The sequence below is a fragment of the Dasypus novemcinctus genome, chromosome 8 (assembly GCF_030445035.2).
Source record: "Dasypus novemcinctus isolate mDasNov1 chromosome 8, mDasNov1.1.hap2, whole genome shotgun sequence".
Taxonomy (NCBI): Eukaryota; Metazoa; Chordata; class Mammalia; order Cingulata; family Dasypodidae; genus Dasypus; species Dasypus novemcinctus.
In genome coordinates this window covers 70536946-70554060 of record NC_080680.1, presented here as the reverse complement: position 1 = coordinate 70554060, position 17115 = coordinate 70536946, and positions in this window count along the sequence as shown.

Here is a 17115-nt window from a genome sequence, read left to right as displayed (position 1 = left end):
CAAAAACTGACACCTACCAGGTACCTACTGTATCCTTCAGGACAGGTGTGTCTTCTCCTGTTCACTATGTTACCCACCACGCTTGCTCACTCCTTACCTGCTTTGCTCTGGTCTAGACAGGGTCCTAGTTTGGTTTTTAAGCTTATGATCTCCAATAGTGATTTGAAGGCCTCCTGCCTCAAAATTACTTGAGAACCTGTTTAAGAATGGAGATTCTTAAGTCCCTGCCTAGACCTAGAGAATTAAAATATATGGCCATGAAGCATGGTGATTCTGATACAAAGTAAAGTCTCAAAGAGCAAAGAGAATTCTAGTCTTTAAAAAAAAGATGAAAATCTTAGGATCATAAATGGACTCTTGTTTGGACATTTCTACAAGGATCTTTTTTTTTTTTATCCTCCTATAATTATGTTATCTTACCTTTTTTTTCTTTTAAAGATTTTATTTATTTATTTATCCTCACTCTCCCCTATTTGTGCTTGCTGTCTGCTCTCTGTTCGTTGTCTTTTTTAGGAGGCACTGGGAACCAAACCCAGGACCTCCCATGTGGGAGGGAGGTACCCAGTCACGTGAGCCACCTCTTCTCCCTGCTTGCTGTGTCTCTCATTATGTTTCCTCACTGTGTCTCTTCATTGTGTCATCTCGCTGCATCATCTTGTTCTGTTAGCTCGCTCTCTTGCTCAGGACCTTACTTTTAATGGCTACTATTCCTCTGAAAATATTGGCTAACCAAAATTACCCTACTGAGAAAAATTCAAATGACTTACTGTCTGTTGCTAACTTAGGCGAAATTTTCAATTTGGAGATAAAATCCACTATGTTTTATGAACTAATTTGTTCTCCATACAAGTGGTTGAACTTGATAGCTATATTTGTTTCTGGCACTCCTAAATCGTAATTAGTGGAAACAGTTCTAGAGTTAGAATTCAAGTGGCACAAAGCCTAAATGAATTAATAAAAAGTCTGTATTTTTCTCTAGGTACTGTGATCTGACTTCTGAAAGTCATTAGCTAGGAAGAATCTATATAATAGTAACAACACTAATAATTTCTTACATTTGTATACTGTTTTAGAGTTTATAAAGCACTCTCAGATACATTATGCCCTTTGATTCTCTCAGACACCATGTGCGATATGAGCAGATGATGAAGCCTGAGTTCATACTGCAGATGGTTGTAGAATGAGGAGCAGCTCCTTAGGTCTTACAAATTCTGATCTGCTTTTGGTTTATTACATTAGGCCCAACTTTGTAGTATGAAATGTGATCCTTCTAAACATGTACTTGTACGTTTATCCCAACTAGGTGCCACACCTTGTACAAGTGAATGCCTGGGGATCATGAACTGAATCTTTGCAACTGCCTCAAAGAGACCAGATCTTGTTTAGTGATAGATTCCCACAAACACATTGGTTAGATCATGTTCTTTTGGGAGTGGGACGACAATTTGCACTGTTGATTTATGGTCCTAAACCATTTTTTTAAATCACTCTTTATGATTTTTAAAAAGATACTTAGATTATATAGATGTTACAGAGAATATACAGAATATGCCCTGCTCCCAACACCTCCCACATTTTCCCATATTAGCAACATCTTTCATCAGTGTGGTACAGTCATTGCAATTGATAAACACATTTTGGAGCATTGCCACTAAACACGGATTACAGTTTACATTGTAGTTTACATTCTCTCCCATTCGACTTTGTAGGTAATGGCTGGATATATAATGGCCTGTATCTGTCATTGTAATGTCATTCAGGATGATTCCCAAGTCCTGAAAATGCCCCCCATTGCACTTGCTTTTTCCTCTCGCTAACCCCAGAACACCCCTGGGTCATTGCCTCCACAACAATGCTTTATCTTCCATTGCTAGAATCACAGTAAGTCTATAGTAGAATACTAATAACTTAATTTTAGTCTATAGTTTGTTTCTCAATCCTGAGGACCCTGGAATGGTGATGCCCACTCCACTACTAATCGAGGGCGGCTTCAATCCCATGTATCTGGTGGATGGGACTTTCTTGCTTGCAGTTGTAGGCACTCTTGGTTCCTTGGTTTGTTGTTTGTCATCATCTCCTCTCTGTTAGTTGTCCTGAGTGAGTCCATTGAAGTGGAGAGTAAGTGTTGCAACTTTGTTGAGATTCAGGGCTCAGTTGGCACATGGACAGCCCAAAGATTTAGGTCTCTTGGGTGTACACCTACCAACTCTAATACTAATTATAGGTTCAAATAGAAGGAGAGAAGAGTCATGAATGGGAAATACATTGGTGAGTCTAACTCTGTTACACTGGAAAGCGCAAATACCAGATTAGGGCCCAATTGCAAGGGACCAAATTCCTGAGCCATCTGCTCTGACTGTAGTGTCTGGATGTTTCCATATCCCTGAGCAGCTTTGCTATTTGGGGTAGTATCTACTTTGACTGTCAATGTGATTCTCTTGAGATGTGCATAAGTACTACCATCTGGGATGGCCTCCTGACTCACTTTGAAGTCTTTTAACCATACAAACTTATTTGTCTTTAGCTTTTCCCCCTTTTGGTCAAGGTCTTTTTTTTTTCCCTCATGCATTGCTTGTTGGTACTTGGTAGCAATCCCCTAGTGCCAGGGAGGCTCATCCCTGGGAGTCATTTCCTGTGCTGGGGGTTAATTTCAAATATTTTTTTTATATTGCTCCATGTTTCTTATTTCCTATCTCTATTGAGGAACCTGGTAATGAAAGAACAGAAATCTGATAAATTCTCTGAAACCTTGTCACTCTAGGTACACAGCTTCTCCCCATTATTCCCACCCTCTTTAAATCCACGCCTAGACATTTGGAATCACCAGGGTTTCTTGGTGATCGTGACTATCTTCTCTTGGTTTTCAGGAGTTTCCTCATATATTTAATGTGTATTTGAGGAACCTAATACTTGAGATATTAGTTAGGATGGGGAGGAAATACATGAGTGAAATCTTGAATGGTAGACACAATACAACTGTAACTTGAAAACTGTGCAAATTGCTGCTTTTGTGGGGGGGCAAACATATGCCAAAGAGAAAACTGGGAAATCACCCCTATTGAATCACTATCTTTCTCAAACCCAAGTAACACTGACCCCTGTCCAAGTCCTGATTTTGGGTATATGAACTTTTTAGGCAAGAATATCGTTTTTGGAGTCAGGCAATCCTTCGCCAACTGTGGAGTGTCAGTCACTGAACTTGTGACTCTGAGTAGGTTAAGGAGCCTTCCTTGGTGTTCTGAGGACTGAGATCATACTTGTTAAGCACAGAAAATAATGCCTGGCACATTTTAACTACAAGGGCATATTTGCTATCACTTTTATTATTTTGGGAATGTTAATATTAGATTATATATGTCTTGTAACACTCTAGTCAAAATGAATTCATAATTTCCTCAGAGAAGGAAATGAAGAAGGAGTAGAACATTGGGCAGGTTAGATGGGCTGTAATGGGGACAGGTCAAATCCCTGGGTGCTGCTAGAGGATGCAAACACAACTTAAATATGGGCCTGCATGAAGTAGTAGAGTTCAGGGTAGGTAGGGAACCAGAAGTAGGACAGGGGCACAGTAGGGGGATATATATACACATACATAGATGATGATAACTAACATCTATTAAATGCTTGCACTGTGCCTGGAAATAAACTAACTGATTTATATACATTTTCCCACTTATTCTTCATAATCCTAGCCCAAATTATAGAGAAGAAAACTGAGACACAGTGATATTTCCGAAATTGCCCAAGGTCACACTGATTGTGAGTGGCAGATGTGGAATTCAGACCCACAGAGGGTAACTCCAGTGCCTGTTCTCTCCGCTGTTTAGGAGAAGCAAGGCATTTTAGCCAAAGAAAGCTTTACTTAGCTTTGTTAGGACTCTTGCTGAATTGCTGGAGTCAGCAAACTTTGCTAGGGAAAGCTGTTCTATGGATGTCAAAAGGAAAATGAGGTTATAGATCTCCCCTGTCTAGAGTGTATATTTATTGTACAGTAGGATGTAATCTAAATTATTCACAATTTATATTTTATGGAAATTTTAGCTTCTGTAAATCTGAGTTAGATTTCAAGACTAGAGTTATGTGTAATAAAATTCTTATAAAATCCATTTAAAAGATTAATGATAGATGTATTGGTAGAAAATTAAATCTGGGTATTTTATTTTCTCAAGTTTCCTGGATCTTCCAATATCATCTGCAGAGATTGTGACAAAATCTTCTCTCTATGTCTCCTGGGCAAAGCCAAGAGCAAAGTGGCTTTCTTTACTGGCCTTGTGGATATAGAATATTCTTTTGGGAAGAAAAGGCTCAATTAGTTCCTCTTAAAATAGGTTTCTGCTAAGATTTCTGTTATAAATTCTCCTCTATAAATGTGAGTTCAAACTTGTTGGGGTGGAATCCAATCTTCACATTTATTAACTGGATGAGTTGTTGGAAACTGTGTAAACTCTAAGCCTCCATTTCCTCATCTGAAAAATGGGGATAAAACATCTCATTTCACAGGTGGGAGATATTAAGGAGAATTAAATATCAATTGAATTGGAATGAAAGAAGTGGGTCTTGAGTTAGATCTTGATATCAAAGCAGGTCAATATACAGAGAAACAGATCAAAACCACCAGGTTATTATTAATGTGGAATCACATGATTGGTTAATGGATTTAACCATGGAGAATTTGCCAGTTGAAACAGTTTCCTCCACTTAACTTTATCATATCAGTAATTCAAGGCAAAGTGATTACTTTTCACTCTGTTCATCTCACGAAGCATTAGTTGAATTTTTCTTTTGTATTATGTACTGTATAATGTACTGAAAACTCACAATTAAGACACAGACCTCTTTGAAGGTTGCTCAGAACCCTATCATGATCTTTCTGAGACTTTGGCTTTAGGGTGACATTTTCCAGCTAAAGAATTGGTTGTCTTCAGTTGTGATAAATGGAAATGTGTCAAAGTTTCCTTCAGTACACATTTCTGTCATGAGGAAAGTCAACACTAGGTAAGGGTTCTTAAAAAGGTGTCTTGATTGCTGACCATGTGCAGGTGAGTTGAGAGGTTCCCAAAGCAGGGAGAGAATGGTTAAAGTGGATCAATGGAGAAGGTGTCTGGGTTTGAAGATAGAATATGTGGACTTTGGACCCAGATCTGGATTCAAATCCTGACTTTGCCCTTTGTTAGCAAAGTGTCATTTGCAAGTTCCTTTCCTTCTTTGAGATAATTTGTTCATCTGTTAAACAGTGACAACAGTGTCTAGCTTGCAATGTTATTGTGAAGATTCAATGAGATAACATAGTTGGAGGATAGCTGACCTTATTTTAAGAAAGATAAACTTTGATAGTATGCAATACACATATTCTTCCACATGTTATTAAGCAGAAATTCTGTCAATCATCTCCCCACCTACTTACATCATTTGTAAGTGGAATAATCCTCAAAAGCTTATGGAACATCTAATCTCTATCATGATTTTCTCTGATCACCTAAGTCAGAAGTGATCCTTTCTCCTGTAGCCACAGAATATCTATTTATGATGGATTTTCCCATATTTTCTCACAATTGTAGCCATGTATCCACTTGTGTTAGTACTTCAGTTAACTAGCAAGCTTCTGGGGGATAGACCTAAGTCTGTTCATTTCCATTCTCCTCACTTAGCATAATATCTTGCTTGTAGTTTGGGGACCCATGGATGCAGAGGGTGGTGAAGATGTGGGACCACAGGGATGAGCTGAGAGGCACAGAGGACTACTCTGAGGCCTTGAAACCTAATGCTATTTGCCCTGCTGCTTCTGGACCTTGTTTGGGACCAGTGACCCATTTATTTTTTCTAGTTTCTCCCTTTTACAATGGAAATTTCTATCCTATGCCTGATCCACCATTGTGTTTTGGAAGCAGATAACTTGTTTTCTAATTTCACAGGTCCACAGATGTTGAGGAATTTTGCTCCAGGATGGATTATGCCCAAAGTCCCAACCATACCTAACTTAAATGATTTTAGAGGATGAGATATTTAGATGAGATTTTGAACTTTGAATTGATGATATAATGGGTTGGGATGGGGTAAATGTAGCAGAACTATTCACAAAGGAAATAAAGAGTCGTTAGGCAGGAATTTCCTCATATTTTGAGATTTTCCTTTTTTTGTTCACTCTTCTCTCCCAATAAGCGTTGTCTGCTCTCTTATATCCATTTGCTGTGTGTTTTTCTGTGTCTGTGCATTCTCAGTGGCACCGGGAATCTGTGTCTCTTTGTTGCACCATCTTGCTGCATCAGCTCTCCGTGTGTGCAGTGCCACTCCTGGGTGGGCTGCACTTTTTTCACACGGGGTGGCTCTCCTTGCAGGGCACACACCTTGCGCATGGGGCTTCCCTACATGGGAGGTGCCCCTGTGTGACATGGCACTCCTTGTGCACAGCAGCACTGTTGTGGGCCAGCTCACCACATGGGCCAGAAGGCCCTGGGTTCAAACCCTGGTAGGCGGACACTCTGTCAGTTGAGCCACATCCTCTTCCCCTGATAAACATTTGTATCTTTTTATGTATTGTGATGGACAAGGTTTTGCTTCTCTAGCTAGGGCTATTTCCCTGTGCTCGGGATCATACTTATCCTGCTCAGGGACCATGATCCCTCAATTAGTCTCTATCTATCCTCTCCCCACTTCATCTTTTAATTTAACTCTTTATGCCCACCACAGTGCAAAGAACAGGGTCTCATACACAGAAGGTACTTAATACAATATTTGTCCAATAAATGACAGCAATCATTGGTTTAGGAAAGCATTGTTTAAATTGTTCCTTTGGTGGAATGGTTTTCAAAATTTTAGTGGTAAAATTCTTTGTTCAAACAAAATCTTACCAGGAGACCCTATTTGCAAAATGGATAAAAGTTCAAGTGCTTTGGTCATGTGGGGGCAGGCAGGGAGAATGAGGTCCTGAAGCTTTGCATGCTCATTCCCTGCTTTTTTCCACTGTAGTGATGGAGGTCCTACACAGTATAATTTGCAAACCAGAGATATATTAAAAATGACATTTACTTATAAAATTTATTAACCAGAAGTTAAAAAAATCGTAAGTCTCTTTAAAAAAAATTATTTATTTATTCCCCCCTACTGTTGTTTGCATTTGCTGTCTGCTCTCTGTGTCCATTCCTTGTGTGCTTGCCTTTTTTTCTTTTTTTTAGGAGGCACCAGGAACTGAAACCGGGACCTCCCATATAGGAGGGCCCAATTTCTTGAGCTACATCCACTCCCTGCTTATTGTGTCTTTTATTGTGTTTCCTCATTGTGTCTTCTTGTTGTGCCTGCTTGTTGTACCGTCTGATGGTGTCAGCTCACTGTCTTGCTTATCATCTTTAGGAGACACTGGGAACCAAACCCCAGACCTTCCATGTGGTGTGTGGGTGCCCGACTGCTTGGGCCACATCTACTTCCCTCACCACAACTTTAGAGGCTCACATAACTTGCATTTAGATAGCTTGAAAATCATAGCCTTATTCTCATTTCTAGAGTTCACATTGTTGACTTTTACTGCCATGAGTAGATAGATTATCTATTTTGGTCAGCCTCAGTAGGAAGTATAACAATCAAACACAAAGTGGTACCTGAACTCTACTTGTACTTAAGATGGATTGGCAGGGCAACAGGATGGAACTATTCTCATTGGGTCTCAGGATATAAGCAAAGAGTGATAAAATATTGTCAGGCACAAGAAAGAAGAGTTCCTTCCATTAATCCCATGCCTTTGATGATGAAATAATACAAAAAAACTCTGCACACATTGTTTCCTCAATCCTCAGAGACATTTAATTAAGCAACAAAGCCTCATATAACCTGATTTTCTTTGCTTCACTTTTTAAGCCATCAGTGACTTCATGGGATGAATTTGGGAGGTATGATTTGCTGGCTGCTGTTTTTTTTTTTTTCCCTTCTCCCCTCCTATTGCTGTCTTTCATTTGTTCCCTAGCTTTTTGCTCCTGTTGCACTTCCTTTGTTGGGATGCCTGATGAATATCTGCAATCCTTGTGTCAGACTTACTGGAGCATGGGTTAACATTAAAGCTGCACACAATAGAAACCAATAGAAATCCATCTAAATTGCCTCCTAGAAAACTAAGGAAACGCATCTGTTGAACATTCTAGTAGTCTGATCCCCACTGAAAATGGGTTGGCTATGGTGTATCAGAAAGATGATTTAGTAAAAGTAGAACATCTTTCAAAGTCCTCAGTAGTTATTTCAGAATTTACCAGTTTCCTTAAGACCCCAACCTCATAGCTCCCTGCCTCAACAGATAACCTTTTTACCTCTATTTCAAACACAGAATAAGAGCCAACAGGGACAAACAAATGCTTGCAACTTTCCTTCCTCTCACCTCCAGACTTTATTTCCATCTTTATTTACCCTGATTTTTTCTCCTTTCTCTCAGAGGAGAAAGGCTGCTACTTCTCTACTGTTCTGATCCTATTCCTATCTTCTCCTGTTTGCTCTTGGACATCCATCCATCCGTTTTTCCCTTTGACAATTAGATTTGCCATCTCATTGCTCTCTCTCTCTTTTTCTTTCTCTCTCCTTCTCTCTCTGTCTCTCTGTCTCCCTCGTGTAACAAAGCCCAAACAGAAAAATGTGTACATGTATTTTAGCTCTATTACCTCAAAGTACTAGCCAACGCTTATCTTCCTTTCACTGCCATACTTCTTGAAAGAAATGTCTGCCTGTACTGACTCCACTTTCTCACCTCCAAGCCTGCCTTCTACACATGGCTTCCAACCCTACCACTGTTCAAAAGCTGCCACCACTTACCAAGGTCACCAGTTACCTGCTTAATGCCATAACCATTATTTCCTTCTCAGGCCAAAATGGACACAATTTCTGCAATATTTGACTCTTTTGATCACTTGTTCTTCTTTCTAAAAAATTTTTTCTTCACTGAATATGAAATTGCTACATTGGTAAGTGACTTGCAAAGAAACAGATGTCACTCTTGAGCAGGGTAATTAAGGAGAGTTGATGGAGGGCTACTTATAAACATGTGGGCATAGTTAAGAGAAAACAAGGGATGGTGTAGTTGACTGGAGCAATAGCAGTCTGGGTCTATTAACCCCCTCAACCCTCTATCAAGGCCTGAAGGAGCAAGAGAGAAACATTTATTGGCACTTGAGTAGCTGTGGGGTAGGGTCTATTGACAACGATTGTGGTCTTCAGCAGAGGAGCTTGACCTACCTACGGCTACCTGGTAGATAGAGACCCAGAGGAGTACATACCCTAACATTAGTCCTCATCCCCCTCATCCGCCATGTTCTGTCATGGCCAGATTCAATTGGAAGCTAGAGGGGAAGTCAGTCTTTTGATGTAGTCCCTAAAGATCAAACTCCCTAGGGTTCAGAGCAAAGGGACTAAAGATAGTCCCTTCCATGTGAAGGGACACATGGAAGATATCCAGAGGAGTAAATATGAATGCATTTTTACAAAACAAGTGGTAGACTATAAAGAGGAACAGTGCAACAAACACTGTTCTACCATTCTTCTTGCCTTCAGGGTCAAAGCTGGCTTCAGAGTTCTACTTATCCGTCTGGATTCCCTCTTTCACTTTTCCATTAGCCTCTGAGAATTCTTTAATTTCTTGTAAGCTCATTGATTACATATTATTTATACATTATTCAGCGTTATTTATAGTTTTCTGTGGAAGAGTCTGAGAATGTGTCTGAGAATCTGCTGGAAACAGAAGGTACTCCTTCCTTTTCAAATGCTTTCTTGTTGACTCAGTGTAGCAGGATGGAATTTTTCACCTTGCTCTTTGTCTCCCTTTTGATTCTCTCTGGTAAGAGAAAACGTCTTTGGCCTTTGTAAAGAAGGATTAAAGAAACAGAGATTTTAGTAAACAAATTATATCTCAAAATTGTGCTTATGCATTTGGAGATTGCCAATACCAGCAAGAGAAATGTTTCTTTGTCTTCAGAACTCATCACTCTCTTGAACTTTAATTCTGCACTTCCAATTTCCTAATGGACATTTCTGTGTAAACTGCTTCAAATTCAATAGGTTAAAAATGAAACCCTTTTCTCCAATCAGTTCTGCTTTTCTTATGGTATTCGTTTAGGGGGCCCACTATGCACTCAATCATTAAACTAGATGTGTATAATAGAACCCCTTTTCCTCTAGTGGTTATTTCCCTGGGGATTCTTGAAAGCACATTGTCATTTTCAAGGTGCTGCACAGCAGTGTTTTTCCCACTTGACTTGGCACAGTAAGGCTGACTATACTTCATTGCAGAGGCTAATGGTTTTCTCAAAAAGTGGGTAGGTCTTACACACTCCATGATCCTCCCATCCCTTTTTTCATCCTTATAATTGTGGTCCCTACTACATCTTTGACAAATACTGGCCTAGCTTATTTATTTGATCCATACTTAATTTTCTAGAGTATATAGAGGAATGAGGTTTTCTAAGAAAGAAGTATAGATATGTGCATTAACAGGTCTCTCATGACCCTGTGTTCATTTTGGCATCATGCTTTCTCTAGATAACTATCTTCAGTTTCTCGTTCAATCTCATTTTCACTAGGCTAGGTATTCTTGCTTTGGGCTGAATTGTGCTTTACCCATGTTGCTTTATTTTTCCTACTTTCAGTAATCAATTACCTTGCTATTTTAACATCTTAGGTTTAGGGTTTTTCTTAATTATCTCTTTTCCCTGATCCTCATCCCATATCTAATAAATCACCAGTTCCTGTGAATTCTTCTCCATAAATATCTCTCAAATTATACCTCCTTTTCACTTCCACTGCCACTATCTTATGAAGCTCCCATGTGTCTCTCCTTGGTTTCTAAAACAGATTTCTAACTGATCTTCCTGCTTCCAGTAGGCCTTCATCCAACTTCAAATGGTACATCCTGCATCCAGTGTTAGTGTTCTAAATTATAAAACAGTAGAGGTCTGTTAAAATTTCAGGGATAAAGCTATTACTAGAATGTGGTGTCTTCTCTTACAATTGGCATACTATGTTGGTATCTATGCTATCTGCTGGAAAAAAATTTCTGGGTACATATCAATCTACTCAAGTGGCCTTCAAGTCTACTGGAATTCCTGGGTTGCCTTATGGTGTTCACAGATCTGCATACAGAGCCTAGTATTTGCAGGTCATAGCTACTCCTCAAGTATTTTTGCTAGCATTAAATTGCAAAAATTGAAGCCAACATGATACAGCTATACTGTGTGTGTGTGTGTGTGTGTGTGTACTTGGGAGCCACATAGGGATTGGAGTCTTCAGAAGCAACATTTTGCCTCCTTTGTACAGAGACACCCCCCTTTATGTAGGACCTATAGAATAATACTTAGGGTTATCATTACTAACCCATATATATTGAAAGCAAGTAAATCATCAGTATTGTCTTTTTCTAAAAGGTAGAGCAAGTTAGGATAACTCCTAGGATGCTTTAAGAAAACATCTTTCCTTAGCTAGAGCTAAGTGTGATTACTCCTATTCTCTAGTCTAAAATTTTATGTCAAATTCAGTAAACCTTTTTTTTTTTAGATTTATTTACTTATTTCTCCCTCTCCCTCCATTGTCTGCTCTCTGTGTCCATTTGCTGTGTGTTCTTCTGTGTCTGCTTGTATTCTCATTAGGCAGCTCAGGGAACTGATCCTGGGACCTTCTGGAGTGGGAGAGAGGCAATCATTCTCTTGCGCCACCTCAGCTCCCTGGTCTTCTGTGTCTCTCCTCTGTGTCTCTTTTTGTTGCGTCATCTTGCTGCGTCACCTCTCCGTGTGGGCCAGACTCTGTGCAGACCAGAACTTCATGTGGGTCAGCTCACCACATAGGCCAGCTTGCCCTCACCAAGAGTCCCTGGGTATCAAAACTTGGACCTCCTATATGGTAGACAGGAGCCCAATTGCTTGAGCCATATCGGCTTCCCAGTAAACCTGTTGATTAATTTCCTTTTTAAAATCTCCTTCAAATTCTACTTCTCAGAAATACTTCATTGCTCCATATTTCTGATTGCATTTCATCCTCAATTCAAGAAGGCTCCCCCTCAATGTATTCTAACTTTTCTTTTTTTCTGTCTTAGCTAGTAGAAATCTTGTTTCACCCTGAGAGAACAACTCCCTGTGGTCAAAAATGACAGAGATACCAGTGTCAGCTTGGTATAAGAACACACCAAAAAGTGAAAACACTCAGCATATGCATGCCCAAGTTTAAATAGACATCCAAATGAATTTCAAGTATTTTGGTTGCGAGGAAGTAGAAAAGTTGTCAATATAATTTTTAAAAATTGGAAGAAAGAAAAAAGGACAGCAATGATATCCAGCAAAATTAATAGAAAGCTTGAAAACGACTTGACAGTGTGTTTCTAAAACAACTTTGGGATCAGCAGACCAACCAAGCAAACTGTGAGTTTAAATAAACACACCAGGGTCTCCTAATGTCCATGTTAGTTTTGTGTGCTTTAGGCCGCTTGTTTCCATTTATAAATCCAAATTGTCAACCTGACCATTTCTCAAAATATCAGGCATACTTTAGGTTAAAAAACAACAACAACAATTCACAATTTCACATTTGAATTCCAGGTCAGGTTGAAATTTAATTGCAGAGTTACAAACCCTCTAAGCAAGGGTTTATGTGGAATTTCCAACAGAACCCCAATATCAATGATACAAATGGCACTACTGTAATAAAAGAAACAAGAAATCTTTCAATATGTTGTCTAAGGACTTGCACACATTGAAAGTGATTTATGAGCAAGCAGACTAAACATTTAAATGCCTTTCCTAGCAAGGGTATATTTTTCAGTACAACAAGTGCTCTCATATGTGATTTTGCATTCCATGACAGTGCTACTCCTGACAATATAAGCCTTTTCTGATAGGGTAACATTTCCAATCCAAGATTAAAATCTCAGAAACTTGTCAACAGAAAAGGATGATAATATGAGTGAAACGGCAGCTATCAAGAAAAATGCCTTGCAAGTAATTTTCGTAATGGTCAACTTCTAGTCATTTTCTCTTTCCCCTTCTCTCTTAAATACAGAGGTTGGCCTGAAGGCCATTCTAATATTTTGGATAAGTGCAGTTACAAACCAGAAATTCATGAACATGGGAAAAAGTGAGTCATTTAATACCACACACACAAAAATCAACTTATTACATTTCTTGTTTCCATTTTTAATGCAGTCTATAGAGAATGTTTTTCTTTTGATGAATAAGGATTTAAGCAATGAGTTGACAATAAACCCTTGAACTTCATGATGCATTAAAATTTAGAGGATCAGAGAATCTTAAGTTTTCTTGGGTATGTTTCCAAAATTTTTTTCTATGTTACTTTATTTAATCTTCCACTATTCCAGAGACTAGGGCTGAATGACCTACTAGGTCTTTTTGATATTTTTCTTCTTACAATTCTCCTTTTCTATTTGCAATGTGGATGATCTCTCTAATCTCTGGCATGCCCTTGACTATACTGTGGGTAAATTGGGGTGACTCTCAGTTTTACCAGCTATATAGGATGGCAAGTCAAAAGGCATTTGTGTGCCAAAGGAGTATATCTGACAATGTTGAAATTATTTGTATATTTTTCACTAGTACAATCTTTCTAAAATATTTTATTTCCATCTTATACTACAATAGCTAAGTGAATTTCAAATTCTAATATTTTTTTTCCTTTGGTTAGACATGCCTTTGTCACTTTACATTTTTTTTTTAATACATAGTTTTTTTCTTGACGCCGTTCTGGGCACTTCAAATCAAATATATTTATATATCTAGCACATACTCAATTTACTTCTTAGAAGTTACATTATCATTTATTCAATGATCAATCAAGCATCATTCAATGCAATTTATTAACCATCTACTCTCTGCCAGCCATGCCCCATCCTGTGCCCTTGGGGACACATTTCTAAATCAGACACGTGCTTGTTTCAGCCAAAATGTAAACGAAATTTTTCAGGCCTGACCATAAGCAATTACAAAGGCTTTACCTGGCAGCTCTCATGGGGAAAGCTGCCCTCCCCACACAGACGTGGTGCACAGGCAGTGAACTGCAGTGTCTGAAGGGAGTTGTAGTCAAGGACTCCAGTCTCCTTGGCCAGTCATGCTCTTACCTTTATCTGCATTCCCAACCTGAGGCTTTCCCCAGGTGGCTTTGCTGAGACCTTCTGATTGGGGGGAGGGTTTTGGGGAGATGTTTAAGATTCTTTCTCCATTCCGACTCAGTTCTCAATATTTTTCCACTCCTAGCAACCGCCTTCCTTCCACACCCTTCCTTCCCTGAAACTTTCCAACTCCAAGGTCCATAATACTGCAGGAGCCTTTTATTCAGGGCTCCCTCTGCAGTGAGATGCACCCCTGCATTGATTTTTCTGAACCTCTTGTGGTGCCATTCCATGGGGGATAACAGAACTGTGTCAGCCAGTACTTTTACTTGGGTAACCTCTTAGCCCATCACAGAAAGTGATTATAACCTTCCCTGTTTGTTCTATTTTTGGCTTAATTTTTCTTTTAATCAGCTACCTTTGACACCTGGCAGCTCAGCTTCGCACATTCTACTCAGTTCTTGACAGAGCCAGAAGTGTCAATCTGACTTCATACCGCAGAGTCATAATACTAGGTGAGGAGTAAACATGGGACAAGGTGGGAGTGGATCATAAGAGGACTACCAAACCCAGGCTTTGGGATTAGGGAAGTCTTTCTAGAGAGATGCTTCTTTAAGTGTGGTCCCTAGACGTCAGCATCAATACCACCTGGGATTTTGTTGGGAATGTAAATTCTCAGACTCCTTAAATGGGAAACTCTGGAGATAGGCCATCTTTTGTGTTGTAATAAGTCCTCTGGGTAATTCTGATACCTGGTCAATTTTGAGAACCACTATCTGAGAGGAAGTAACAACTTTGTAAGTAAAATACATGTTCTATTAACTACCAGTCTCATTTACACAATTGATACCTCTTAAGTCATCTGGTAAGAATGTTTAAAAATATATGAAACAGCTTCTATTTTTAATGAATATTACTTACTAATGCTTTGTCTATCTAACACAAATTTAAGTGGCTTGAAGGTAAAATTCAGGCAAGTAACTGTTAAATTTGAACTATACCACGCAAAACAACATCAATAAAACAATAGCAAAAACAGCTTCTTTTTAAAGCTAAATAGGAGAGTTGACTAATTTAATCAAGTTTGATTTGTGAATGTGAGAGCACCTGAGTCCTACCACCCTATCTTTTGGCTCACTCACCTGGGAGTTGACTGAGCAACCAAATTTCCATCTTGATCCCTGGAGAATGAGAGTGGAATTTACTCCTTCTTACCTCATACCTTCTTCATCATGGGAGTGAAGGAAAAAATGGAAGAAAGGGAAATGTAGCTAAATAATTAATAAGAGTAGGATTAATCTTTTTGACTACAGTTCTACACTATAATTAACACTTGATAGGCATTATTTGTTGATTTGAATATATACATATTTTTATGTATGAGTCTATTATATAAAACTAATTGTGAATTGTTTTAAAAAGAATTCCTTGAAAATTAAATGGAAATCAAAACAGCACAAATTTGTTCACTATATCAAGGCAATTAAGATATATTTAACATTCTTATAAATATGCTATATTATTTTATATCTTATTTAACAATGATACTAATAATCTAATCCATTATTTAGTGACTCAACTATTTCATGTTGCAAATTATTCCCTGAAATATAATTATATAGCTAATGAGTCACCAAGTCCTGTACATTTGTGTTTTTAAATATCTCTATCATTATTAAAAATATACCCTTGTATAGACAACAATATTTAAAAATATTCTTTAATCTAGCCTCCTCATCTTGATTTATTTTAAGCTCCCATCAACTCTTTCTTGGATTTTTTCAATACTTGCTAATTTGACTTCCAGCCTTCTTGTTTTATACCCCCACCCACCACTTTTCAAGGCAGCCCATCTGGAATTCCTGTTGGGTCTTCTGTTTCTTAGAGATCATTCAGATAGCTGTGGATTTTCTCATTTTATCATTTCATTCTGTCTTCTCAACATCCTTTTATTGACATCTCTTTATCATCCCAATCACTCTTTTTGGGATATGATTCAGAGTCTCTTTTAGTGCCTGGAGCCCAAAGTAAACACAATCTACATGGAGAAGAGCAGAAGCATTGCCTCTCTTATTTTAGACACAGTCATTGTCTGATCCAATCTTGGTTTTCATTGATACTTTTGAAAGCCAAATTACACAAACGGATCATTTGCAGCTGAGTTAGATTTCCTCTATTCTGTATTTATACAATTGATTCATTAGCCCTTGATACAGTGACTAGCATAAGAGGTTGGAAAAAATATTGATTGAATTAAAATGTTGTGTTGAATTTATGGTGACTCATTAATTAATTCCTTTTGGGTACCAATGTTTCATTGGCTATGAATCTACAATTGTAATATCATTCAGGCTGCTTTTTTCCCCATCTTGCCCAGAGGAACATCATGGGAGAACGTGTCAAAAGCTTTTCTGAAATCCAGATACATGATTTCTACTCTATTTCTCTGATCTCCCAGTGTAGTAACTCTGTCAGTAGGAAATGAGGTTAGTCTGACAGGACTATTCTTAGTGAATAACTCATGCTGAGTTTATCACTTCCTTTTCTAAGTGCTCATAAGCCACTGTTTAAAAAAATTGTTCTAGAATCTTACCCTAGATCAATGTCAAGCTCAGTGCTCTGTAGTTCAGAAATACACATTCTTACTCTTTTTATAAATCCTAATGACACGTCCCTATATCCAATTTTCGAGGGATTCTGCCACTGCAGGTTTCCTCAGATTCACTGACAGCAATTAAGGCATATTTGTAGGGTTTCCTGAGTAAGTTGGGAAACTCTCCTCACTCTGTCAGGAGACTAGGATTCATTTGGAGCAGCACCTTTAATCTCTTCACCTAATTAATAACACACCTATCATCTATTAGAGGAGGGAATAGGGAATTGATTAGCCCAACCTGTAGTTGAAGTCCTATTTGATTTGATGGTCAATATAAAGTGAATCAAGTCAACAAAATGTATTAAAGGGCTGAAGCATTTGCAGTGCTATGCTAGGTGCTTAGAAAATACAATAAAAAAGAAAGATAAAGCCCTGCACTTATGAA